The sequence below is a fragment of the Hevea brasiliensis genome, chromosome 8 (genome assembly GCF_030052815.1).
Source record: "Hevea brasiliensis isolate MT/VB/25A 57/8 chromosome 8, ASM3005281v1, whole genome shotgun sequence".
Lineage (NCBI taxonomy): Eukaryota > Viridiplantae > Streptophyta > Magnoliopsida > Malpighiales > Euphorbiaceae > Hevea > Hevea brasiliensis.
Genome location: NC_079500.1, coordinates 101,442,473 through 101,455,037, shown reverse-complemented (window position 1 = coordinate 101,455,037; position 12,565 = coordinate 101,442,473).

The window sequence follows — 12,565 nt, the reverse complement described above, 5'->3', positions numbered from 1 at the left end:
TCAATAACATGTGCCAGATAGGCTTCACAACCCTTCCTAATCAATCTCCTTGTAGCCGTAGCTGAGATAACATTAGACAGAAAATCTATCCTTTCACCCACAATTGTGATCTTTTCATTCTCAGGAGTTTTCAAAGTGATTCTCTTTAATTTATAATCAACTATTGCCTGATGATGTGACAGTCAATCCATCCCAAGGATGACATCACACTCGTGGAAGGGTAATTCAATTAGGTCTACTGAGAACTCATACCCCTGAATCCTCAATGGGCAACCTCTGTACACTTTATTTACCACTATACTATGACCTAGTGGGTTAGTGACTAGGATATCTTGATCACTTTCCTCTACTTGAATTCCCCTTTCCACGAGCAACTTGATGCAAATGTAAGAATTAGTAGATCTTGGATCCACCAATGCATGCACAAGCATATTATAAAGTAGAAACGTAGCCCTGATGACATTCGGAGCATCCTGCTCCTCTTGTGCCCTCATAGCATATGCCCTGGTTGGTGCCCTTGCCTCTAGCCTCTCAACTAATTCTGATGCAGGCCTCTGTGAACTCCCAGCTACCTCTGTTTTACCATGCTTCCTACCCCTCTGAGTTGCAGGGGTGGATCTATCTGCTTGTACTAGAGCAGCTGTAACATTTCTCCATGGGCAATCTCTCACTTAATGCTCAGTAGACCCACACTGGAAACATCCTCAAGTTAGTCGCCAACACTCACCTCTGTGCCACTTATGACAATGTGGGCACACTACAGAAACTGCTGGGGCTGGTCCCTTAAACACCGTCCCTGGAGAGCTGCCCAATGATGGAGGGGACTGGCCTCTCCTAGGAGTGGACTGACCTCTCCTAGGTGTAAACTGAGATTTGGGCCTCTGTGACTGGCCCTGACTCTGTGTCTGGCTATGGCCCTAAGTTTGAGGACCTCTGAATTTCTTATTAGGTACAGAAGAGGAACTAGTCTGACCTGGATCTCTCTTTTGTTGTCTATCTCTTCTGCTCTGCTCATTAATTCTAACCCTCTCAACCTTCAGTGTAGCCTCAACCAACTATGCAAACTCTATAATCCTAAAGGTTGTGATGAGCAGCTTGATGTTATCGTTTAGCCCCTCTTCAAATTTTCTGCATCTCTCAGCTTCGGTAGAGACTATTTCTTTTCCATATTTGCTTAATCTTATAAATTTCTGCTCATACTCTGCTACTGACAACTGCCTCTGCCTCAAATTGATGAATTCTCTTTTTCTTTCCTCTAAATACACATTACTGATGTATTTCTTTTTGAACTCAGCAAGGAAGAAATCCCAGGTTATTTGAACTGGTTGTACTTCCTTTAATAGTGTATCCTACCATTGATAGGCATCCTCTTGAAGTAGGGACACAACACCCTCCAAATTCTGCTCTGGGGTGCAGTGGAGCTGCTGAATAACCATTTATGTTCTTTCTAGCCAATGTTCAGCTGTTGCAGGGTCATCTTCCTTTTTACCCATAAAATCCACAACCCCATATTTTTTTAATATCTCCAAATGGGACTTCTGTCGTAGTGGCTGTGGTGGCGAGATTATTGGGATTGCCCCCCATCATCTGTCTGAAAAATGCAGTCATCTACTCAAATAACACTTATTGGGGTTGTGTAAGCCCTTCTGGTACTGGTGGAGCAGGAACTTCCCTGCTTCCAGCTTTGGCCATGGGTAGAGCATGACTCTCCACCTCTTCTTCAACAACTCTCTGCGATGCCAGATCCATATCCTAACCAAAAATAACCAAAGACAAATAGATTTGCATCAATGTCACCTCAACTCTTACAAATACAATGCATGGTATGTACTCTATCTAGGTCCAAAAATGCTTAAACCGTACTCTGATACCACTAAATGTAACACCCCCTTACCTGTCTATAGTGTAGTCGAGCAAAGCATGTCACACTCGGTGCCGGAGCACCTTATCTTATCCTATTACATTCCTAGTAATTAAATTTAATTTTTAATAATTTAAGTTCACTCATTCAATCGGAGAAACCGACGGAGTTTCTCCTAATTTATTAACATTCTGATGAATTTCCACCTGTTGAAAATCTCATCAATAATTTCAAACAAATAAAATTTTCACAATCTCATCATCATCTCATATTTTCTAATAATTATTTCATCTCAATTCTCAATCCAAATCCATACTCATTCATAAACAATCCATAAAGGAAAATTTTCAAATATTATTAAATTATATCATGTATAAAATTAATGTACAAATTTATAATTTACATTACATATCCAAAATTTAATTACGAAGTCCAAAAATAAAATACAATGCTAGTGGAGTCTACAAAAATATGCACTGCTGATGAGGTGATACCTGAGACCCAAATACAGATTAAAATCTCTAACTCCCAGTCTAAGGTCTACTAGGCTCTCTCTCCTGGTCTCCAGTACCTACGCGTGGCAAAAAGCGACGGGCTAAGCATAATGCTTAGTGGTGCAAATATAATATAAAAATAAACTAAAATAATTAAAAATAAGGAAATTACACTATTATGCCACATCGGATGTATTTTTTATAACTATTTAATTTAATGATTTTCTATTAATTATTTGTTAGTAAATTTTTAGGACTTATTTAAATTGTCTAAGTAACTTATACAAATTGACTGGACTGAATAAACAAGTAAACTGACACTGGGTATCAAGTATATCAGGCTGTCACACCGTCAGTCACATAGTGTCTGCCAAGTATGCAACAAAATGGCTAAAAAACTATAATATCAATCGAGCATAAAGCCACATATATCAAAGAATAAAGGAATGGCTAAAAGCCATAAGTCACAAAATGGCAATAAAAGCCATAAGTCACAGAATGACACAGAGCCATAAGCAGTACTGCAAGTCAGAACCCTATTGGTATGCCAACCTATCCAAACCAATCATAACTAGGCATACATGGGCATATTAACATCTTAAGTATTAGTTTTTTGTATTTTTGTGTCATTGTGGTTACTATTTATAACACTATTCATACTAAATTTTGACTATTTCATAAATAATAGGAATACAAGTTCCAAATTCATGTTCATACCATATTTTGATTTATAAAGTTGTTGGCATTGATTGCCAACAACAATTCAAGTCCTCCTAGGAGCATTTTAAGAATTTCAGATTTTGTGACCTAAATTTACTATTCTATTAGGCCAATCTACAGGGAAAATTTGGCCAACTTTACTTCATCAAAGTTATTCCTTAATGTCTTAACTTTAATTCTCCTTTTGAATCACTCTATTTTGAGTTTTGTAGTCCAAGTTATGGTAGTTGGATTAGTCAATGTCCAGGATTTTTTGGTCAGTTTTGTTGAGTTAACTTTGGTTAACAATTTGACTAGGTTAAGTTCAGAATTAGGGTTCATGATCTTCATAAAAAATGTTCTACTATATCTAACTTTCCATGGGTTTAAGAATCAGGTCATTTGGACCTTTATACAATAAGTTATGCCCATTTGAACAATTACTATTTACATTGTCATTTTTCTAGGTCCAGCATATGATAATTTGGATTCAAGCCAATTTTAGGTCACCTTGTGTTAAGTTTCTGGGCAGAGTCTCTTCATGAGAAATGTGGAATTATGTCCCTAGTTTTATCTCCAATTGGCCTTATACCAATTGAAGCTATACAACTCTACTTATGGCTGCCCAAACCTACTAGACTCAAAGTCCAGATTTCCAGCACAATGAGCACTTTTTCCTTTTTGCATTTCAACTCCAAAACCAACCCCAATTTAAGGTTAAACTACATCAAATGGTCATTAATTGACCTTAACATCATCAATTCAACATCAATTTAACAAATCCCTAATTTATCACAATCCCTAACCATCACAATCCATAATTTCATCCAACACAAGCAATTTAAATTATCTATCATGTTTATCACTTCACCAAAATTAAAATCAATGTTTAATTTCAACAAAGAACATCAATTTCTCCATGTACCTAGGCTGGCCGAAATTCTTCCCAAACATACACACACAATTTTATCATTTCTTCTTATGATTTCTCATGCTTAGGACTTAAATTCAAGAATTAAAAAGGAAAGTAAAGTGGAATAAGCACTAACCTCTCTTGCCCCAATTATGACTTTGTCTAAACTTCACTTTCTCCCACTTTCTTGGCTGCCAAACACTTCTTTAAGCCTTAATTACTAATTTTTGTGTTGAAGTTTATGGGTTTTGTGGTGTTTTTGCATGGGAATTTAAGCTTGCATGAATAAAAATGGAGGAGTTCTCTCTAATGGGGTTTCGGCCAAGGTGAGTGGAGGTAGAAGATGAAGCAAATTTTGGTTTATTTATTTCCTTTTATCTCTAATAATTGTGCTTGTCTAATTTTGATTGGCTAAGAATTTTTAATTGCATCACTATTGCATCGTGCACATGTAATAATTGGAAATTAATTTCACTTTGTTTTATTTTTCTTTTCTTCTTTCTTTTACTCATTTCTAATTAAATTTTTATCAATATTTATTCTTTTTTTATTACATAATTCTCACTTACTTAAATAGAAATATTGGTGAAAAATCAACTCTGAAGGTGAAATAATCAAAATGCCCTTCGTTGTGTTCACCGAGTTATAATTGTCTCTATCGATTGACATAAATTTTCTTATATTTTCTTGGCATTTCATTGTCATCTAAACCTCATAATTTCTTTAATTACATCCTAAATAATTATTTCATAGAGTTTCCCACGGGTCTAGGGTTAGCAACTATCTTCATAGTTGCTTCCCGTTAGGGTTACCCATCGCTGGAGCTTCGGTTCATTTAACCTCTTTGCATTTCATTTCTTTAATTTCTCCTTAATTTTTCTTAGTCATTATTTAGGTTATTCATGGCTCCTCACTTTAGTTTAAGTTTGATTCCAAACATTATGGCTGTCCAGATAGACATTAGTTATCAAAATAGTAGAATGTATGGACTACCTAAAGTGAGGACGTTGCAAACTGCCCCAACTCTATCAATGACCTTAAAAGGTCCTATGTATCTAGGTGCCAGTATACCTTTCTTTCCAAATCTTATGACTCCTTTCATTGGGGAGACCTTTAAGAATATATAATCACCCACTGCAAACTCTACATCCTTTCGCTTAGGATTTTCATAGCTCTTTTGTCTACTGAAGGCTGTCTTCAACCATTCTCTGATCAAAGGAATCATCTCTAAATTATACTACACTACGTCTACATTGTGTACCTTTGTCTCTCTAACTTCTGTCAAATACAGAAGGGACTTACACTTTCTACCATATAGCACCTCATAAGGTGCCATTCCAATGCTGGAATGATAACTATTGTTATAGGAAAATTCCACTAATGGAAACTGATCATCCCATTGTCCCTCAAAATCTAGAACAAACATAGAAAGCATATCTTCTAGTGTTTAAATTGTCCTTTCAGACTGCCCATCTGTCTGAGGGTGAAAGGCCGTACTAAAGTTTAACTGTGTGCTAAGTGCCTCATACAACTTTCTCCAAAATCAAGAAGTGAATTGGGGTCCCTTGTCAGATATTATGGAAGCAGAAACTCCATGTAGTTTGACTATTTCATGAATATAGAGCCTAGCATATTGGGCAATAGAGTAGGTGGTCCATATAAGTAAAAAAATAAACTGACTTAGTCAAACGATCCATAATCACCCATATCGAGTCATATCTATGTGTGGTATGAGGCAACACAATCACGAAATCCGTAGTAATCATTTCTCACTTTCACTCTAGAATGGGAATCTCCTGTAACTTTCCTGATAGCCTTTGATGTTCAAACTTTATCTTCTGACATGTTAAGCACTTGGACACAAAGTCTACTATGTTTCTTTTCATGTCATTCCACTAGTACCTATCTTTCACATCATGGTACATCTTGGTGGAGCTTAGATGGACATTGTAGAGTACATGTTGTGCCTCCTGCATAATCTCATGTCTGAGATTGTCCACATTTGGGACACATACCCTAGAACCTATCATAAGAGCACCATCTGTACTAAACCTAAAATCAAAGTCTTCTCCTTGCTATACCTTTTCCACAATTCTCATTAATTGCAGGTCTCTGTGTTGAGAAACTCTAATTCTGTCTCGCAGGTCTGGCCTCACTCTAAAATGTGCTAATAGTGCAACCTCATCTGATATATCTAGAATCAGACTTTGATTCATCAACTCATGTATCTCCCGAATCAATGGTCTCCTTTCCACTGATATATGTGCCAAGCTACCAGAAGATTTCCTACTCAAGGCATCTACCACCACATTCACCTTACCTGGGTAGTACCGAATGGTACAGTCATAATTTTTTAAAAGTTCTATCCATCTCCTCTGCCTCAAGTTTAAGTCCCTCTGCTGAAAAATGTACTTTAGGCTTTTGTGGTCAGTGTATATCTCACATATTTTACCATAGAGATAGTGCCTCCAATTCTTTAATGCAAACACTATCGCTGCTATCTCTAGATCATGAATGGGGTAGTTTTGCTCGTACCTCTTTAACTACCTCGATGCATACACTACTACCTTTCTATGCTGCATTAAGACACACCCTAACCTAACTCTAGAAGCATCACAGTACACTGCATATCCTTCCTCACTTATAGGCAATGTCAACACAGGAGTTGTAGTTAGACATTCCTTAAGCTTTTAGAAGCATTCCTCACACTCATTTGACCAAAAGAAAAAAAACATTCTTTCGAGTTAACCTGGTTTGGGGAGCTGCTATCTTGGAGAAATTCTGTACAAAGCGCCTATAATAGCCTATTAGGCCTAGAAACTCCACACCTTAATGACTGTTGTGGGCTTAAGCCAGTTAGTTACTACCTTAATTTTCTTGGGATCCAGTTGAATACCTTCACTTGAAACCACATGTCCTAAGAATGAGATATTTTCTAGTCAAAATTCACATTTTGAAAATTTTTCATATAACTGGTGCTTCCTCAAAGTCTGAAACACCATCCTCAGATGCCAAACATGCTCTTCTTCAGTGTGGGAATACACCAAAATGTCATGTATAAATACAATGATAAAGTGATCTAAAAATGGCCTAAACACCCTGTTCATTAAGTCCATGAAGGCCGCTGGCACATTAGTGAGTCCAAAAGACATCACCAGGAACTCATAATGACTATACCTAGTCTTAAACGCTGTCTTTGGCACATCCTCACTTTGAATTCTCTGCTAATGATAACCCGACTGTAGGTCTATTTTGGAAAAATATCTTGCTCCTTGTAGTTGGTTAAACAGGTCATCAATCCGAGGAAGTGGATATTTATTCTTAACAGTCACTTTATTCAATTGTCTATAATCAATACACAACCTCAGATATCTACCCTTTTTCCTCACAAATAGAACAGGAGTACCTCAGGGTGAAGTACTTAGACGGATGAAACCCTTGTCCAGAAGCTCTTATAGTTGCTCCTTCAATTCCTTCAACTCTGCTGGTGCCATCCTGCAAGGTCACATAGAGATGGGGTTGGTACCTGGCACAACGTCTATAAAAAACTCTATTTTCCTTTCTAGTGGCAACTCCGGAAGCTCCTCTAAATATACATCCACAAATTCCCTGACCATAGGAACATCCTCTATATTGACACCTTTAATAGATGTGTCCCTTACTAATGCCAAATATCCTTGATATTTGGGCCTCAACATCTTCCTGGCGCTAATAGCTGACACTAGGTTGTATGAAGCCACACTTCTATCACCATCGAAAATAAACTCTTCTACTTCAGGTATATGAAAATACACCTTTTTGTTTCAGTAATTCAGGGTGGCATAATGATTTGACAACCAATCCATTTCTTAGATTACATCAAAGTCCATCACTGGCAAAGGTACCAAGTCTGTTGGAAGGATCTTTCCATCTACTACCACTGGGCTACCCGGGAAGCCATATATACATTTATGTTGTCACTAAGTATGGTAGCTACAAAAAAAGGACACTCTAGAGCTGTAGGATTTCTATCCAACCTTACGGCGAAAATAGGGGAAACAAACAAGTGTGTAGCACCCAGATCTATCAAAACATGTACCTCAAAGAAACAGACTGGAAAAATACCTGCCACAACTATATTTGAAACCTGAGCATCCTGGTGGGTCAAGGTGAAAACCCGAGCTTGACCCCTACCTTAAGCTGTAAAACCCTGAAGTTGACTTCTGCCTCTAGATCTACCTCTAAATCCATGTCCTCCCTGTCCACGACCCTATTGGCCACTGCATTGACTGCCCACCATGTTGGATGTGCCAAGATGCATTTGATGGGGCGTATTACCAGTAGAACCTTGTGACCCCATCAAGTGCTCACTGAACATGGGGCATTCCCTAGCGAAGTGGCCCTGTTGGCCACATCTGAAGCATCCACTAGAGCCCATCAAATAAGGCTCTGAGTGTGATCTGCCACATTATGTGCATAGCACTAAGGAGGACCCTGAATCAGATCTAGAACTGCTGTACCCTGAACTTTGTCCATTACTTGAACCATAACCTGGCCTGAATCCTCTGTTTTTATGTTTGTGGCCTACTTTCTTATTCCCTCTAATCCTTCCGTTGTGGTGGCTATGGCTGCTACCCATGGTGTGCATCTGTGGGAAACTAGATGACCCTTCAGCCCTATTTTTCTTTGCCCTATTCCCATCATCTCCCATGTAGCTAATTTCAATTTGCCTGGCCCTATCCACTATTACGTCAAAGGGTTAATCTGACAATATAGCCAGGTTTGTATACTTTTTGTCCATCCCCTTCAGAAACCTCTTCACTTTCATGCTTTATGTAGCGACTGCTATCGAGGCATACATACTCAGCTTTAGGAATTTAGTAGCATACTCATCTTAGACTTACCATTCTGTCTTAAAGCCTCAAAGGTCCACTGCTTTTGATATCTAAAACTCTCTAGTACAAATCTGTTAATGAACAACTCAACAAATTATGTCCACGATAGCCCCTCAATGAGGGAAAGCACATAATTTGACATCCATTGTCAAGGCACGGGCCCCAATACATGTTGCACATATTCTATTAATCTCCTATCAGTTAACTGCAGCTCCATCCCTGCCTGTCTGCAGGAGTCTAGAAATCGGTAGGCATCATCCGTAGTGTCATAAGTACCCGGCACTAATTTCTTAAAATTTATAATATGCTTATACGGTTCCACTCTTTGTACTATGGGCTGCTGCTGTTATGGAGTGTAAACCATATATCGTGCCATCATATCAATGGTCCTCTGTAGACCAAGTAAAGTAGCTGCCATTGGATTTATAGGACCCTGGGCCATGAAAGACTGTTCATGAATTGGTGGCTGCTGCTCTTCTACTTGAGTAGCCCTAGGTCTCCTACCTCATCTCCTTGAGGTAGGCACCTCATCTTGTGCCAATACTTCATCTGGCACTTCCCATTCTGGAGCTGTAGCAACTCTTTTATTTATATGCATTTTCCTGAAATTCAGTAGTATTAGCCCACAAAATCCAAAATAGCATGTCAAGCATCTCTACAAACTCATATTCACACATAGGTACATGAAGCAGAAACTAGATGTAAGGATGACAGTGTAAGGACGAACATGGATCCTATACTCAGCATGCGACCTCCTAATAAGACTCTCCCTAAAGCCGTAAACATGTACTACCCAAGAATCTGGAGCCTATGCTCTGATACCAACTTTGTCATAACCCAAATTATGGGCCAAATCGGCACTAAGACTTGAGTCCGCATAATGCCCCCAAAGCCCGTAGTAAGCCTAACTATTTTCTAATCCAACCATAAAGCCCATATTTGAGGCCAATTTTAAAAAATCAACCAGACAAAGTTCAGCTATAATCTGAGCCATCCAACGGGGAGTTCTTAACTCACCCGACTTATAATCACAAAATATACAAAATTTGGGGAGCTCAGCTCACCCTTAAGATCCTCAATCAATCAATGAAGTCTAATGGGAGCTCAGCTCCCTCATCAATCATAAATATCCATTCCATTCAACATACATGCATGATATTAAGTTTACAATTTCAAAATAACAATCTTTTACCATTTCCAAACCAAATAAGATATTTTTAGCACATGCGAAATTCTAGAGTTCAAATTAACAACATAAAATATTGATGTAGTAGCTAATGGACCTGTGAGGAAGGAAGTAGGTTAAACTTAAGAAAAGAAAAGCCCTCTAATAACCTGGAAAAATAGGGTGAACAGGAGTAAGCGTTCGACTCATAGAGTAAGATATTGATTTTACATATAATTTCTGTAACTATCTAAGTCTAGTGCATCCTTAAGAATAAAATGCAACATCTTCACACAATTCAAACAAGTCAAGTCATAATCAGACCAAAGGCAATCTGGAGTACTCACACACCTGTGTGTCAAATCTATACTCTCACATATATATATGGGAGCTGATCCCCTATACAGCTCTTTTAGTTCCAATCTCTGCTAGCGAGATCAATTCAAAACGGGTCTTTCTCTTAATATTTAGATGCGGGAGCTAACGAGATCAACTTGAGCTGTGCCTACCCTGACTTATCCATAATAAGGATTGGGTCCCAGCGAGTCAAGCTCCAACCGTGTCTACTCGTCCTACCCATATCCATATACACACCACATGCACACCACTCACACACGCGGCTCCAGATTGCCACAAAGTAACAACCACAGCAATGTCATCAAATACAAATGCAATACAAGGCATGCCCAGCAAATAACTATGTACATATATCTACAAGTGATGCATGAATATGTCTTAAATACGTAATAATATTGAAATTATAAGTAAAATCAATATCTACTCACAATACTTCACAAGTCACTGCGACGGCTGAGCGAAGGAGGAAGGTTGACCCAGATTACCTAAAAATTATACCACAAATTTATCAATATTTACTTAAAGCAAAACTTTAAAGAATCAAAGGACATCCTAAGTTTTACCAAAAATCCGACAGAGTTTCCCCTATACCTAGAACCTACCTAGCCTGCAAAATGATCTAAATAACACTTCTAAATTACATCTCTCATATCCACATCTCATCAATATCATATGGCCTTTCTTGGGCCCTCCAAAACAAGCAATACTCACAAAATTAAAAAATTACGTTTTAATCCCTAAAACTAATATTTTATAAAAAATCCTTCAAATGAACTCTAAAATTTCTAAATTTTGCTCTGTGGTCCTTAACAATATTACAAAGCTAATGCAAAAGAAATTGAAATTTTCTAGTTACCCACAAATATTTTATAGATTTTTGTTCTAAATCCGGCATTAGTTAATTGAAGAAACTTAGAGTTTGGGTTTACCTACCCCAATTTTGACGCTTGAAACGCATCCTGAGTGTTTGAAAATGATGGGATAGACTATAAGTTTGATCCAATTCTGAAGCGACTCCGGCAGCTTATCTGTCTAGCCCGAAATTACAGATCCGGGCGCTAGTCAAATTTCTATAAAACGAAGGTACCTACGTGAAACCCATACTACCAGGGGCTAGAACATAATTTTTACAAAATTAAATAAGCTCGTTTAAAGCTCGAAAAAATACTGCAAAGTTCGCAGGACCCAACAAATTTTCGGTGTCAGAAAATTTTGAAATTTATATTGCCGCGAAGCTCTCGTTGAGTGGAGCATGTTGGTACTCTCAAAATTTTCGTGGGGTTCCCAATTTGAGAGAAATTTAGTCCAAAAATCAAAATGGGCTAAAACTTTCCAAGCTAAAATTGGACAATACATTCAATGAAAATTTGTAATCTTGTTGTCTATGAAAAGTTCTCGAGGAGTAGAAGGTGTTTAGGATAAGACTCGGTCTGATTAGTGGTCAGATCGGCTAGATTTTGGCCGAGACGTCGGTCATGGAGGCTTCTTTGAACTCGTTTTTTTGACCACCTGGGACGTCGGTCGACAGCCGGGAGGCTTGAGGTTGGTGCGCCGGTGATTGGGGAAGAGAGGGGCAGTGGTCAACTAGCAAAGGGAGGAGAGAGGAGAGAGAAAATAGGGGGAAAGGGGGTGGTGTCGGGGCACGCCGAAGGAGGGAAGAAAAAGAAGGAAAATGGCTAGTTTGATTCAATCGATCCGATTCGGTCTGGTTCGATACGACTGGTTTGATTCAGGATACCTAAAATTAAATTTTTGCTCTACCATGTGATCCAAAACGAGGCACAAAAATTCTAAAAAATTCAAAAAAATTTATGAAGTTTAATTATATTTTTAAATTTGTCACGTGGTCTTTAAATTAATTTCTAAACATTAATGAAATTTATTATTTTAAGAGAATTTTAAAAATTTAAAACATTTAAAATAAATTTTCATAATACTTAATATAATAAAATATTTATATTTATATAAAATAATTATTTAAAAATTATGGGTGTTACAAATAAAAATGTAATTTCTCAACTTTTATTGGCTTGTATAGCAAATAAATGGGAAAAATAAAGATAAATTATATTTTTCAAATTTTCTTCATTAATAAAAATATTTCCCTCTAATTTTGAGTGAAATATAGGGAATTGAAAAAATTATATACTATTTATAATAAAATTACTTATAAGTAATATTATATAATGATAAAATCACAAA